This window comes from Mesoplodon bidens, assembly GCF_964165515.1.
Source record: "Mesoplodon bidens genome assembly, chromosome: 15".
In the NCBI taxonomy this organism is placed as follows: domain Eukaryota; kingdom Metazoa; phylum Chordata; class Mammalia; order Artiodactyla; family Ziphiidae; genus Mesoplodon; species Mesoplodon bidens.
The window spans coordinates 39,296,107-39,312,418 of NC_138171.1; positions in this window are offsets into that span (position 1 = coordinate 39,296,107).

Sequence of the window (16,312 nt, forward strand, 5' to 3'; positions counted from 1 at the left end):
AGTAAAGAGTGAGGTAGAGTGCAAGAACTTGGCTTTCATAATCATGGACCAGGTAATAATCCTCTCATGACTGGTGCTTACTAAGTCCCTCTATGAGTTAGTCACCGGCCAGGCATTGAGGTTAGAGTAGTGACAAAGGAGCTTAGGGAAAATTCCACCCTTGCGCGGAAAGCACTGAGAAGGATAAATAAGTAGGAGGGATACATAACCTGATGGGCGGGACAGTTGTCTGTTGGGTACCATTTCCAACACCTTATATGCTCTCCTTGGTGCTGAAAGCATGGGAACCTGTTTCCTCCAATCCCTTGCCAACAGGATTCTGGTTTACATTCTGTTCCGAGAGGCTCACATGTAAGATTTAGAAAGAGGGAGATAAGTGGAAGATATTTTCACAATGACAGGTGGAACCAAGGGTTTGGGCAGACACCTGATTTTGCAGAGCAACACCTGTTGGTGGTGCTTCAGACAGCTGTGACAGGAGCTGTGGGTTCCTGACCCAAGGGACAGTGGAGTGGCGGTATCTTCTTTCCTTGAAAGGTAATCGTGTATTGCAGAAGTAGAAATGGTCTTTCATGCCCTCTGCTTCTTCAGTCCTCGATAATATGCTTGGGGAACACTGAGACTCTGAGTATCGGAGATTCTAATGAAGAGGAGAAGCTTCCCCTGCCCCTCGTCCCCACCCAATTCTACTAAGACCTCTTAAAAGCAGAAGCATCCCTTCCATTCATGAGGAGGCTAGTCTCCTGTCCCTTAAGGATCCTGCAGTGACTTCATCTGAGGCAGTTACTTTGCAAAGAACCATCCTCAATAAGACCCTCATGAAGTACCCCCACCACCCTTCACTGTCTCCAGACTCAACTGGATAAAATCCTAACGTATCCCAGAGAGATATGTATAAGGTCTGACCTGGGAGGAGAGTTTACATACCAAAATAATATTGTGTTCATTAGTATTGGTAGAGACTCAAGAAATATGTGTGGGAATGGATTCCAAGAAGTATAGATCAGAGAAGTATCTATTGGAAATCTGGGAATATTTATCTTTGAGGGGAGGCTCCTAGTAATTCCATTCCAAATGGTATACCTTAAGGAGTGACTGAGTAAATACAGGCAGGACCACATTTCAAGAGGGAAAGTGTGTCACTTTATCAGAGAAAAACCATAACTGAGACGCAGGCTGAGGGCAAAGGGATCATAGATTGAATAGAGCAAGAAGGAAGTTCTGAAAACCAATTGTGGCCTCATTGCAGTTGCAAACAAGGAAACAAACAAAAGAGGACTTTAAAATACATGCATAGGGCTTCCCTGGTGGTGCAGTGGTTAAGAATCTGCCTGCCAATTCAGGGGACACGGGTTCAAGCCCTGGTCCGGGAAGATCCCACATCCCGTGGAGCAACTAAGCCTGTGCACCACAACTACTGAAGCCCGTGTGCCTAGAGCCCGTGCTCTATAACAAGAGAAGCCACCACAATGAGAAGCCTGTGCACCACAACGAAGAGTAGCCCTCGCTTGCCGCAACTAGAGAAAGCCCACGCGCAGCAACGAAGACCCAACACAGCCGAAAATAAAAACAAATAAATAAATGGAAAAAAAACATGCATAGTTTCTTCCTTGCTTTGTTATTCAAATATTTGCTACTAATTATGAATGTTTAATTTCCTCTCCTCTTCTCATACTGTCTATATAAGGAATATTGGTGGTGGATATTAAGAGTGATGGAGACTGAATGGAATAGATGGAGACTGCGATCATCACCGTTAATGATGAAGGAGGACTCCAAAGTCTGTGCTCACTCCACTATTTCATGCAACCATCAGTATAGAAAATGTGTAATTAAACGACAGGCTCAGAGACCCGTTATGTTTCGCCAAGACACCAAACAACTCCCAGATTTCATGGCTTAAAGTGTGAATATCTGCCGGAAGTCTGCAGGTTGTCTGCAGCTCTGTTGGGCTGGGCTGCGTGCCATGTATCTTCTCATTTCTGGAACATGCTCTTCTCATGAATGTAGAATCTCAAGAAGCCTGGAAGAAATGGGCAGTGCCTCTTAAAGCCTCTTCTTGGAAATGTCCCCTGTCATTTCTGCTCATATTCTTTTGACCAAAGCAAGACATAAGCCCAAGCCCATATGGATGGGGTGGGAAAGTGAACTTCTTCCACAGAGCTGGAGGAAAAGGGAGGAGGGATCTTTGCTGACGGATAATTCCATCTGCCACCATGTTACAAACCAGTCTTGTAATGCTTCCTGCCTTCTCTGTAGTTTTCTTTTGTTTCTTCATTGTCCTGGATTATTTGCTTTTAACTCAGCATCACCACAACTGCCTTTTTACAGCCTTCTCTGCATTGCAGGAGAGAGGCCTGGAGATAGATGTCTCAGAATCTCTATCTTTATGTGGTTCCAGGTTAGATCCTCCCAAAGACAGGGCAAACAAGTACATTTCAAAGACAAAAAAGAAAGAGAAGCCACCACCACCACCATCATCATCATTATCATTGATAGCATTGCACGTAGCCACATGGGCAGATGGCCAATATGAAATTTGTAATACCTTTTGGGCAAACTCTGGGAATTCACCTGTCTTGATATCATCGGCAGCTGACACTGGTGATGTTGGAACGCGCTGAGATTCCTGAGATCTGCTGTGGATTTCAGATGAGCTTTTGTTCATTACCTCCTTCTCAGAGCTTCCCTAACAATCATTATTGCAGTGCTTCGAATGATTATGTAAGCTTTTCACGCACTCTATAAAAGGCCTTCCTACTTGGAATACCTAGAGTGGCTTCTGTTTTCTCAATGGAATTCTGACTTATGTTATATTTGATCAAATTTTGGATATCTTCCCTCATAATAAAAATGACTAAATGTTGCCACTTCTGGGTGCCAAACACCAAGGCTATAATTATCAGGTAGGGCTTCCCCTGTGCATTTTTAGACAAGGAGCAAAAAGTGAAGATCTTTCAGATCTTAATTCAGGTCTGTAAGAAATTGATGGCAAGAAAATGTTTCCAGAATTACTAAACACCTACTTGGTAGGATGAACTGCATATGCTTTTCTCTCCATATGCGTATGCAAAGAACCACAAAGAATGAACCACAAAGAAAGAACCACAGAGCTTCAATTGATCCTCTGTGAGAACTAACAGTGAGACTTAACTGGTATGGCTAAAGGTCTAACTCTTGTTCAGAGCTCTCTGGTTCTGGGGGATCTCATGTGTCCAGTGGTCTACTCCCCAACACTGTACATCAGCTCCAGAACCTGTCTGATGCATCTCAGAAGGTCCTAGCAATTCTTTAGTCTTCACTTGAAGTCTGGAACCACCGAAGTCTTTGCTTTGTTTTGTATCAAAGAGAGCTTGGGTGCCCAGAATGGATGAATCCTAATCCATGATTCACATCACACTCATCTTTGGTCCATGCACAGTATTTAATTATCTATTTGTCCATGAGGGTATCTTAATTGTGCAATCAGCATCCATGAACCCATCATTCTTAGATCCTGTGGAAGCTTTCTCTTCTCCAATGTGCTCTGGAACATGCTGGCAGAATTTCATATCTTGGCAAAAATAGCTGTGTGATTTTTCAGGTGTCTCTTTAACCTCATCACCAGATCTATATCTTGGACAGAGTCTGCATTTTTTTCCTTGTCTATGAAAATAAGGAATATACATTTCAAACCCCTTTTTGCAGAAAGCATAATACCCTCCTAGTAGTCCAAGCTATAAGTGGATCAGTCTTGGGCAAAAATATAAATGCCCTGACATTTCTGCTCATCAGCATTAAAGTATCCCTCCAGCAATAGCAGATTGGGGCGTTTCTACATGATCAGTGTGGCATGGGTTATGATAAAACCTTGGGAACTCTGGACGAAGGAAGGAAGTGAACCTCGTGAATAAAAATATGCTTTTTTTTTTTTTTGCGGTTCGCGGGCCTCTCACTGTTGTGGCCTCTCCCGTTGTGGAGCACAGGCTCCAGACGTGCAGGCTCAGCGGCCATGGCTCACGGGCCCAGCCGCTCCACGGCATGTGGGATCTTCCCGCACGGGGCATGAACCCGTGTCCCCTGCATCGGCAGGAGGACTCTCAACCACTGCGCCACCAGGGAAGCCCAAAAATATGCTTTTTAATAGTAGATAAATGAATAAATAAGTGATTAATATTTAAGTATTCTTTAAATGAGGGTACATTTGTTAAACTTTAATCAAAGGAAATTATATATCAAAGGGCCTGACAAAATATAAATTTAAAAAACATACAAACAATTATCTCACTACTTAATTGCAAAATTTCAATTTTTTTAAAGCACGGATTTGAACTGAACTGATCATTAAATATACAAAACTGCATTTAAATAGGCCAATTTGCTTACCACCAAATTGAACAAAAAGTAGATTATGTAAAAAACAAAAGCAAACAAAATCTGGGAATTCTAAAATAAGTGGAAACAAAAGCAAATGAAATAATTGAATCAATTGAAATCCAAAGTAAAAAATATGTTTTCTCACATGATTATCAGGTAACCAAAAAGGTATTCTCTAACATGAATCTGAACCCAAACGCTCATCCTTTAAGATGTATTTAATCATTTCTAAAAGTGGTGACCATTTTCCATCCTGGAGGGCCAGATAATGTGATGTCTCATAATTTACTTTCATTTTAATTCAACATAAGTAGATAGATAGATGCTAGATAGATAGATAGATGATAGATAGTTAGACAGAATCTCTGTTGGATGCTGAGCAGCTGGAAAGGAATCTCAGAAATCTTATAAATCTTCTATCCTGTGGCCTTTCCCCTAAATCCAGGAGCTCTGCCCAATCCCCCAGGGAGAAAGAACTAACCGCCTTTTAACAGTGTCTATGGTAGAACAGAAATTTCCCTCATGGTGGACTGCACCTAAAGTGGACCTCAAAGGAAACCACCCACTGCAATTAGTACATCAAATTGCAGTCTTGAGGTAGAGTTCCTTCTTCTCTGGGAAACCTCAGTTTTTGCTCTTAGGGCCTTAAACTGATTGAATGTGGACCACCCACATTATAGAGGGTAATCTCCTTTACTCAAAGTCAACTGGTTGTAAAAATTAATCATATCTACAAAAACCCTTCGCAGCAACTTCTAGACCAGTGTTGGAACAAACAACTGGGCAGCCTAGCCTAGCCAAGCTGACACATAAAGTTAACCATCACAGAAGAGTGAAATAGCCAAGCCCTAGTGCAGGAGGTCATACTTATTTCAAAGCAACAGCTGAAGGAAGTGAGATGCAGCCATGAAGGAAGGGCTCTGAGTTAAGTGGGCTGGGACAGAAGTGGAAAGAGAGGCCATCCCATAATGCTCAACCTGGCAAGGTGATCTTCAGTCTGAAAGCCAGAGAATGAGATGTTCTATGACCTTTTCCATCCACAGGTGAAAAATCATTTCACTGACTGGAGCCACAGTACAATCTCAGAGTCCATTTCAATTTGTCGGCAGCCCACAGGAAAACAGCTTGCAAAGTTGTTAGACTGCATCAATTGTGAGGTTGCAGAAGGAAAAAGATAGAGTTCCAGCTGCCCCCATCCTATGGTCTTGAGATATTTTACCAGCCAGTTATTTAAAAAGTGAGCTCACCTTGCAGGGGCTTGTTCCTAACAGACCTTCTTACTCTGCCTCCAAACTGTTCGATCCTTATTCCTGCTGCTTGGGTTCTCCTTCTATTTACACTTCTCCTGGTTTCCCACTTTCCCAGTTTTAACTTTAACTGATATTTAGTGTTTCATATCCCTAGTGTTAATCAAACTGCTGTGTAAGAAATTGGGTCAGATTCACCCTAGATTTCTCCCTCTTCTTCCTCTCCCTTCCCTTTTTTCTACCTTTTCTGTGAAATCAGGGTGTATCTGTACTGTTGTTAATCCCTTGGGAACAACTTCCTCACTCCAGGCCACAGCTCTGTGGAATAATTACATCTACCCAAACTCACCGGCTTGGGATGGTTCAGGCAGTTGAATTTTGTGCTTTCGATGGTATATTAATGGTCAATTAATACTCGATATTATAGTTGTTTGGGGGATTGGTATGATATAGGGCTGAAAGTCAGAGAAAAACCAGAAATTTAAAACATTTACTTCCAAAAATCAGTAAGTGGGAGGGAAGTTCAGCTGATGACCCTGGAGGCAAGGTCAGGCAAGGCAGCCAAATCCTAAGAACCTGCAAACACAGCTGAGAGAATGGGACCAAGGTATAGATGTCCAGGCAGGGATAGGTTCTTGAAGGAATAATCCTGAGTGTGAACTGCAGGTCAGGGAAAAGAAACCCAGGCACAGTAGTGGAAGCAGGAAAGTGGGAGTGACATTAAGACAACAACTAAAAATATCTGCCTTGCTCTGGGCTGCTTTCCAGAGGCTCTCCACGTCAGTTCTTATTTCTTGATGCTTTAAAAAGAACATACGGTGCCTGAGAGTTAGAAATGATTCATTAAAAGGGCACAAGATGGAGCAAGTTTATTGGATTTTTAGTCAAGACAAAAGCTCATTTTAGAGGTTTCCAAGTGACCACTTTCACAGACACTTCACTTACTGAAAAGTGAAGGGGATATTTCTTTCACAAAATAGCCCTTTCTGTTCCCTTTAGAGTTCTGAAACTATTACCCCAACTACACATAAAATAGCACCGACCATTGCCTATTAATTGTGATAATGATGTTTTTCTCTCTTGGAATATGTGAAAACTTCAAGTTGAAGTTTGCAAATGGTCATCTCTGATAGTGAGCTTGACCGATGCTGACACTAGTTGGTTTCTGAGCCAGTTTCGTTGCAAGGCCAGGAGAAGTTCCTTACTTCCAACAAGGGGTGAATCAGAAGAACAAATTCGAGACCCACTTTTAACATTATCCAGCCATGTGAGCATAAGCAATTCACTTACCTTCTCTGAAGTTCAGTCTCAAAGGGATGTTGTTGTAACTCAGATGTCAGCCAGAATTATCCTTCCCCTTAGACTCTAGATTTTAAGATGGGTTTGCAACCCCATTCCATAAATTGTGAATAGCCCATTGTCCCTTGCAAGACAGATTCTGAAGATTCTGGGTGGATGTACATTCCCTGGTCACCCTGGCTCTAAGCTTTGGCGCTTACGCTTGCAGTGAAACTTTGTGATGTTGTTTCCCATCAGACAGACAGGGGAAATCATCCCCTCTCCTTGACTTCCTTCAAACCCTCCCCACTTACAAAAAAGGCCAATTTTATTGGGTATTCAAATGCAATCTATTTAAATAGGATATTCCACATCCTTGTTGTCTAAATCCATGGGACCTCCATTAAGCCAGACCCTCTTTCTCTTCTCTCTTCCTTCTCTGTTCTTCTCCCAATTTCTATTCATTCTGTTGCAGAACAGTTTGTTTCTCTTGGAGCACAGCCTCCTTCAGACCTCCGCCAGGGTCTTGCATTCTATAATGAGTGGCTCATAAAGGTATTTTCTGAAACAGATCTACCCTCCTCTCTAAAAAAGACTGACTCCAGTCTTTAGATACTAGTTGTTTTCACTCCCACTTTATGGTGACGAACTCATGGCACTAATCAACATGAACGCATATCAGGAACAAGCACCCAGGGACTTCCGAGCATGTGTATTATACTAGCACTTATGCTAAGAACTTCCACATCTGTCAATTCGCGTGTTGCTTTCAAATCTCCCAAACCTGGAGTCCACTTCCTAAACTGAGTTCACTACAGAAATCTATTATGCTGCCTCCCTCTGAGGTCTGGAGAGGTAGATATGTCTTCAGTTGAGACTAAAGATATTAATAAAATCAATGTCCTAAGTTGATTGAATGGATTAAGTGGAATATTGCCTGTGAAACAGGTACTAAAGAAATAAGCACCAGATGAGTGCTCAGCAAACATTGTCTCTAATTATAAAAATATTTACTAGCGTGGCTATTCTCCTATATTTCACTCTTACAAATATTCGTGAAATGACCATACTTACACACCTATTATTGTGTGAGGATGGTTTGTTTGCAGACTGAAATCAGACAGGTGTCAAGAGTCAAAGGGTTGAAAAGTCAAAGTAGTTGAAACTTTCTGTGGATATCACACAATTTCCCCTTAAGAATTGTATCACATTTACCCCCTCAGAGACCGTGTTTGAGAATGCCTGTTTAATTCAAACCTCCACCAACATAGGGTGTTATCAGCTTTTTTCATTTTTGTCAATATATGTAAGTTGTATTTTATTTTAATTTGCATTTCTTTATTAGTGAGGTTAAGCATATTTATATGCACTTTGTTTTATTCATGTTGTCTACTCATTTGTTCTTGAGATTTATTTGAGCATCTGTTACGTGCTGGGCCTGGTCCCTGTGCACTGGGGGTGTGGAACAGATAGGTTTCTGCTCTTGCCAACTGAGATTGTTTACTGATTTTTGTTCTTATTGATTTGTAAAGGCTCACTGCATCTTAAGGAAATTCATGCTTTGTCTACGATATGTGACAAATTTTGGGGGGTGATGGCATTTTTAAGGCAGAGGTTGATATAGGACATCTTTGCAGAGGGTAATACAGTGTTAATTCTCCAGAGGAGCATAGGTAGTTCTTCCACACTGGAGGCAAGCAGTTATCATTGAGTGATAATGATTTTCCTGATTCACCAGTCAGAATCAGATGGTAAGTTTCTTAACACAGTCTTGATAAGAGCTGGAACATGGTAGAGGACAGGAGACGCAAGGCAATCCCTGAATCCTGAATAAATGCCCTGGTTTATAGCAATCCTGTTTGTTTGGTTTTTTTTTTAACTAATTAAACAGCACTTAATGGTATGGCCTGACAGTGGAATCGCAGGCCCAAATCCAAAAGTCAAAATTGAAGCAAACTACCTAATGTAACCTAATGATAAAGTCATTGGGGTGTGAGACTGGAAATCAATAATTTTCATCTGAGTACGGAGCTCTCTTATTTAGGGGGACAATTTGTACCTAATCTGGGCCAGTGTCTTAGAAATGAACATACAGGACACCGAGACCTGATGCTAATGCATTCACCACCATTCAAGACAGAGGGACAGGGCTGGTCACTGAGCCCACCGCCCCGAAAGCTCCTGGCAGTTCACCTGTGACGTCACAAGTGAGCTGAGGCTCCTGGGGTCTTTTCTGTGAGATGTTTTCTCCAGGGGCAGCCACCTTCGTGTGAGAAATCAAGTAAGGGTCTGGAAGACCAGAGCACAGCCTATATGGCTTGGAGGGACAGGGTATCAGGAAAGGTTCCCCCCAAAACACACACGTACACACACACGCACACACCTTCCATTCCCCATGGATACACCCTCCTCAGCACCTCTGTGTATAACTCTGAAACACCCCTCTTTAAACTGTAAATGTCCTGGGGGAATGAGTCCCTTCGGTGTCTACCGTCACACCACACCTTCAAAGGAATCATTTCCGGGCTGATCACTGCTGCCTCAAAGGACTAACTTATGACTTTTGTGATTATTCCACGTGTGACCTGTATGTTGGACATCTGGGAATATTTAATAGGATATTGAACCGGTTGTGTTTCTCTATCTCACACAGTGTACCAAACAAATACCCTTAGCACAAAATTACCTTCAGAGGTCTTTTCATTAGCAAATACTCCAGAACACAAATAAGATATTACAACATAATAAGGACCCGCCCAAATGCTCTTCACATATGTGTTTCTCAGGTTTACAACATATTTGTCTTTAAATTTAATAACAGATATCATTTATTTAGCTCATACTATGTATGTGTATAATGTATATACTTTGCTTATACTTTGTATGTATGTTATATATATATAATATATAATATGTATATGTATATTACATATAGGTTGTATAGCTAATAATCTTTGCAAATGACACAATTACATATTATATTACATGATATGATATATGAAGACTATGTACATATTATACATAATCATCAGTCTTCATAAAACACCCACAAGTTTGACACTGTTATACTCATTTTATAAATGAAAAAAGTTGAGGTTCAGTAAGGATTGATAGCTTGCTGAATGTTAATATATAACCCGGCTTTGATTGAAACTCAGATCTCTCTTCCTCAGTCACAATATCAATAACAATAACAATACTAGCTAAGGCTATACAGTTCTACTGTGTGCCAGACAGTGGTCAAAGTACTGTTTAAATACATTAACTCATTTAGCCATCATGAGGTAGGCATGATCGTCACCCCATTTTACAGATGAGAAAACTAAGGCACAAAGAGGTTAAGCAAATTGCCCAAAGTCACATGGTTAATAAGTCTGGATCTGGTATTTGAACCCAGGGAGTCCCACTCCAAAGCTCTGTGCTCTTTTCACTATATCAAACTCCTTCTCTAGCACATACTAACTTTTTGCCAAAACTTGGGAATCATGGAAAAGAAAAGAAGAATAAATATAATCCCAAACATCTAGAATCATCCACAAATGGTATTTTCTTGTATTCATTTGTGGTCTCTATGAATGCATATTTTTATACTGGGGGAATCAGTTTTTATTGAGTGCAAAAAAAAATCAATTTTATGAACAGTCCAGAATTTACTTCTCCAGTTCTCTCCTGATGTTCATGTGGCTTTCTCTCTATGTATTTGAATCTAGTGTTTAGGATGTTTTTTGAGGTAGAATTAAGGGTGAAGGAGAATCACCTTTAACCTTTGCAAACATTGCTAAATTGATTTCTTAACAGATTGCTCATATTTACCGACTTATCTGAAATGTATGTCGGACAATGGGAGGAATGCCCATTTTGGCATACCTCCATCAAACTTGAAATTTTTTCTAAAAAATTCTAGCCACTTCGGAAGGCATAACATGGTATGTTGTTAATGTGATTTTGCATGTTTTTCATGTTTTTAGAGGCTATTTTTAATCTCTCTCTAGTGGACTTTCCCCCCCTTTGGCAATTGTTTTGAATGATCATTTACCCCCTGAGGATGAGATGGTTGAGAGATATAGATGCTTCCTGACCTGGTCCTATTGACTTTGCATGTTTTCAGCTTCCTTGCCGACCTCAAATGCCCCTGACTGGACACAATGCCTCATTCTGGATCCACATATTTTAGCTGATTTTTTTACCACTTTCCCAGATTGGTCTTTTCACACTGAATCCACTTAGTCCTGCAGGAAGGAAAAGAAAAAGGCCTCTCATAGTCATAGCAGCCAAATTACCATCTCTTCTCTGCACCACTGCAGGGCGATATTTCTGCTTTCTTGTAGGACTCATTAAAGGGAAAAAAAAAGAACCATTCCTATGGCGATCGAAATGACAGCCAAGTGCCAGGCTGTGCTGGTATTTCCTTAATGAAGGACACAAGGAGCCCCTCAGCATTCTCCAGAGAAGCGCCAGCATGGACTGTTAAAAACATAGTTTTGGAATCAGACAGAACTCGGCTTGAGACCTCACTCAACCACTTACAGTCGACATAATGCAGAGAGATAGCCTGCAGAATAATTTAACATGGGGCTGGTACATAATATGTGCTCAATAAATGATAGCATGATCATTAGTAGTAGTAGTAGTAGGGTAGATTGATACCGGGGGCATATGGGAATGTGGACCAAGAATATCACCTGCTACACAAAGGAGGTTGTGGCCAGTAGGACATCAGCCCCTGCAGCCACCCCCAATGATGCACCTGGAGGGGATACAGGATGGAGAAAAACAGGATACTGGCCCTAGATAGTTAAGGTGCATATCAAAAGAATAATTTCAATAAGCCCAGACTCTTGCATCTTCCCATACATAGAAAAGCACTCAATTCATTAACTTGAGATGTCTGTTTTTCTTTAACTAACAGTAATCTTTTTTTTTTTTTTTTTTTTTGCGGTACACGGGCCTCTCACTGTTTTGGCCTCTCCCGTTGCAGAGCACAGGCTCCGGACGTGCAGGCTCAGCGGCCATGGCTCACGGGCCTAGCCGCTCCACGGCACGTGGGATCTTCCCAGACCGGGGCACGAACCTGTGTCCCCTGCATCGGCAGGCAGACTCCCAACCACTGCGCCACCAGGGAAGCCCAACAGTAATCTTTTGATGTTCTGACTACCTGGGTCTTCTGCAAAGACTCCCATACATCCTGGCCTCTCCCTGACCTCTTCGGGCAATCTCTTAGAGCTGTCTGAGAGGCTGTCTCCCTGGCTTAAGTCTTCAGGAAGTCTGCCGAATAAAACACAATTCTCAGCTTTTAGGTTGTGCTTTTTTTTTTTTCAGCCAACAGGAAGAAAGAGTCAAGAGAAGAACTCTGAGAAGAAAGGAGTCAGGGGTGATTCCTTAGAAAACTTAATGTCCCACCTTTCAATTTTGCCAGAAAGCAAAATTCTAAATATACTCTTTCTCCAATTTTAGTTATTTAGGCTCTTAACCATGCCTCCCTTCTTCTGACTGTAGTTTTCAATCAAATGACTTAGCTTCCATCTGTCAACAAATGGTGCAATTGACAGAAACCTCCACTGTCCCCTCGGCTAATTGGGCCACTCATCAAATGGGCTGCAGTTGATCTGTTCAATCAGAAGGCACAGTAGGAAGATGTCAGAGTCATTCCCATGACTGGCAAAGACACTGCTGAAAGATCAGAACATTGGAAATGTTCAATCATATACTTCCCTGCAAGAATTTCAAGAGAACTTCATTTTCCAAATGTGCCTCTCAATCTCTCAAAGACTTATAAAGACGATTCAGTTCTTTGATGTGAAGCTAAATATACCTGCAGTTTCAGAAAGGTCAAAGATGTTGCTTGAAAATGAAAATTTCAGGCTGTCAACTTCATGGTCTACATGGGAACATGGAACCTGTTTAGTTGACTCTTGCCATCTTATTATATGCAACAAACCTCTACTCCACTTTCCATATATGAATAAAACTAGCCGAGCCTTTTACACACATACATTTATTTATTCAATGACCGTCTTGATTGATAGCCCTGATCAGTTTAGTCATAACTCATCAACATAGTGATAAAGCTTAGTTTAGTCCAAACTCTACATGTCTCAAATCTGCTGCCTTTATCCCATCCTCACTGATCTTGTAATTTTGTGTAATCTTGTGTAGATTGGCATGCTAATTTTTTTTACTCTTCCCCAAATTATTAATAGCTTCCTGTGCAAGAAGTTTTTCTAAAATACAAATAATAACAAAGTGTTTTCCCAACAGCATTTCAAAGGCTCCAAAATATCTATGGTAATATTATGCAATAGACAGCAATGACAGAAAATTCTGTATGTGAACTGTTCACTATGGTAGCCACTAGCCACATGTAGCTATTGAGCATGTCAATTTTAAGTAAAACGCTAAGAAGTCTCATCTCCTTAGCAATAGATAAGGAGTTGGGCATGGCGTGAGATTACTGAATAAAAAATCAGCTGCAAATGTCTAACATCCAGTTTCACCTGTTCATTCAGCCTAGACAGTCTAAGAATCGAAAGCCATTAAAAGCACAAAACCTCTTTTCAAAAAATACCTTATTCAGTTGTAAGATTGTTTCTCTTACAATCAGTTGCCAAATTTTAGCTGCATTTAAAATATATGTTGTGCCTGTGTTTTCAGAAAACAGATATAAATTAGGTCTGTCCTTTGCACAGTTTAAAATACTACAGCAATTTCTCTATGTGGAAAGAAGCAACTTTTAGCAAGTTCATTCCTTTAATAGATGTTCATACAATGAATAGAATCCATGTGGGCATCTGTGAATTCTGACCTGGAAAACACCATGAATTACTCTCTCATTTTTTCGAAGTTGCTCTTAAATCTAACACACAATAGTAGCCAACTAAGTTCTGATGCGTGGAGTGAGACTTTATTGGCAGGAACTAAAATAATATTGGGTACTGTCATCCAAATGATTAAATATATATATTTTTTTTTCAGGTTTGTTTCTCTTATAGGATATTACAAAATATTGAGTATAGTTCCTATATAGCTGTATAATAGATCTTTGTTGGTTTTCTATTTTATATATAGTAATGTATATATGTTAATCCCAAACTCCTAATTTATCCCTGCTCCCCCTTCCCCTTTGGTGTTACAAGAGTCTTTTGCAATAAGGAGGGCAAAAAACATTATTTGCATTCATAAGAATGGAAGAAAAGAACTCTATAAGAATCTGATCATCTCTATTGCTGTCCTCACAGGCCCAAGATCTTAGAGCTAGCAGGACAGGCCCAGAACTCTTATGCGGTCTGACCACAAGTCCAGAGCTATTTTCCCTACTCTCTCTGCTGCTCAGATTATGGGTTGGTCACACTCTCCTGGGACCAGGAGCTTGCAGCCAACAGTAGAAGTCCTCCCAAAATTGCAGTCTCAAAGTGAGAGTATGTTCTCACCATGTCATCCCATTATTTTCTTTCTGGAATGTTGTTTCTAGTAAATGAGGGGGAAAATTACCAGTGACAGTTTGATAACTACCCCCAGCCATGGTCGACAGAGGTTACCTTCAGCCACAAGTTGGGAAGTAGTCTCCATGGAAACCCAGAAGCAAGCTATTTCTCAAATATGTCTCAACAGCAAGAGCTCAATTACAAACTTTGTCAAGAGTTTGGATGTGCTAAAGGTTGAGTGAGGCTAGTCACACTTCTGGATGGGGGAAAGGGCTCCAGATAATTAAAAAAACATATATATATATATATATATGTAAAATCATCTTTTGGTCATCGATATATATCATATTCTATATGCTTTGAATCTCATTCGGTGCAATTACTACCTCTTCTTCATTGTCACTTGAATTCAGGATTTTGCTTAGAGGTGAAAGCATGGTATAATGAATATTTTAGAAAAATTCTGTAACCAAACCTTTTTTTATGGAATTCAAATTCAAATGGGGCCTACTTCATAATAAATATGGAATTCAAATTCAAATGGGGCCCACTTCATAATAAATACGGCATTGTGTCAAAAGTAATTCATTATGAGGTTTCCTGCTATTTCACATTAATGGATCAGTGTATCTACCAAACACCCCAATGAAGAAATGTGCTTTATTTGCCAGATGCCCTTCACAAGCAAGAAAATTAAGGTACTCTCTATTTCCTGCCAAGTATCTGGAATGAAAACAGGAAACATCTGGTCAATCATTTATTTCATCTGTCCCCAAATACCAGTAGCTTGCTCTCCAAACATGAAATTTTCACTGCATCTTGACTAACCCCAGATGTAAGACTCTGTAAATTAGTATTTTGCTCCACACAGAATAAGTAGCAGGTAATTGGCTAAGTGTTCCCACTTCAATTCAGATGTCCTGGCAGAATGTAAATACAGAATAAGACAGAGATAACTAAGTATAAAAAATAAAATACAGTCAACCAAGCAGGTAACCTCTCTCCTTTCTTCTTCTAGACAGCTTACCTAAACCAGGAGTTGTGAATCTGAGCACACAACATGATTTTAATTATAGATAATCCATTATTAGAACATATATTGGTTATTTATTGCTGTGTAACAAGCAAGCCCAAAGTTCAATGGCCTAAGACAATAATGCTTTATTATGTCTCACAATTTAGTGGGTCAGCTGGACATTTCATCTGCTCCAGGCAGTGTTGGCTGAAGTCACTTATGGAGTTGCATTCTGTTAGGAAATTGACTGGGGCTAGAATGTCCACAGTGATTTTATTCACATGCTTGGGAGCTCATGTAGCATAGCTGGAAAGGCTGGTGTTTGGTGGGTCCTCTCTTTCCATCAAAATAGCCATGATCTTACATGGTGGTTTAAGAGAGTGAAAGGCAAAGCTACTAAAACTCTTAAAGTTTAGACTCAGAACTGGCACAGTGTTACTTCTACTGTATTCTGTTGGTCAAAGTAAGTTAAAGTCCAGCCAAGATTCAAGAGGAGGAAAGACAGGGTCTACCTCTCAATGGGAAGAGTTGCATATGCATACAGGATTGGGACATAAGAGGAGTTATTTAAGGTCATCTGTGGAGATAACCTACCACTGTCTACCCTACAGCCATAACAATTTATGTCCCTCCTATGTGCAAATGTCATCCCCCCAACCCCCCAAAGACCTTCAGTCTCATCCAAAGAGTGCCTCAGGTGCAAATCCAAAAGCCAGAATTTAAAACCATGTCTGAATGTGCTTAGATGTGGATGAAGCTCCTCAGATTAGGTTCCTCTTGATCTGGAGACTTTGAAAACCAAAAAGAGTAACAATAACAGCACCAAAAACATGCCAAGTTATCAGTCCCTCACCCCACACAAATACACCCAACATAAATGATGAGATAAGAACAGAATAACCACAATACACAACTTGTTCAAAAAATTAGGCACATGTAGTCAGTTCCCCCAACTACAGGGTGTGAAATGTTCCTTGATTAAGGGCCAGTTCTGC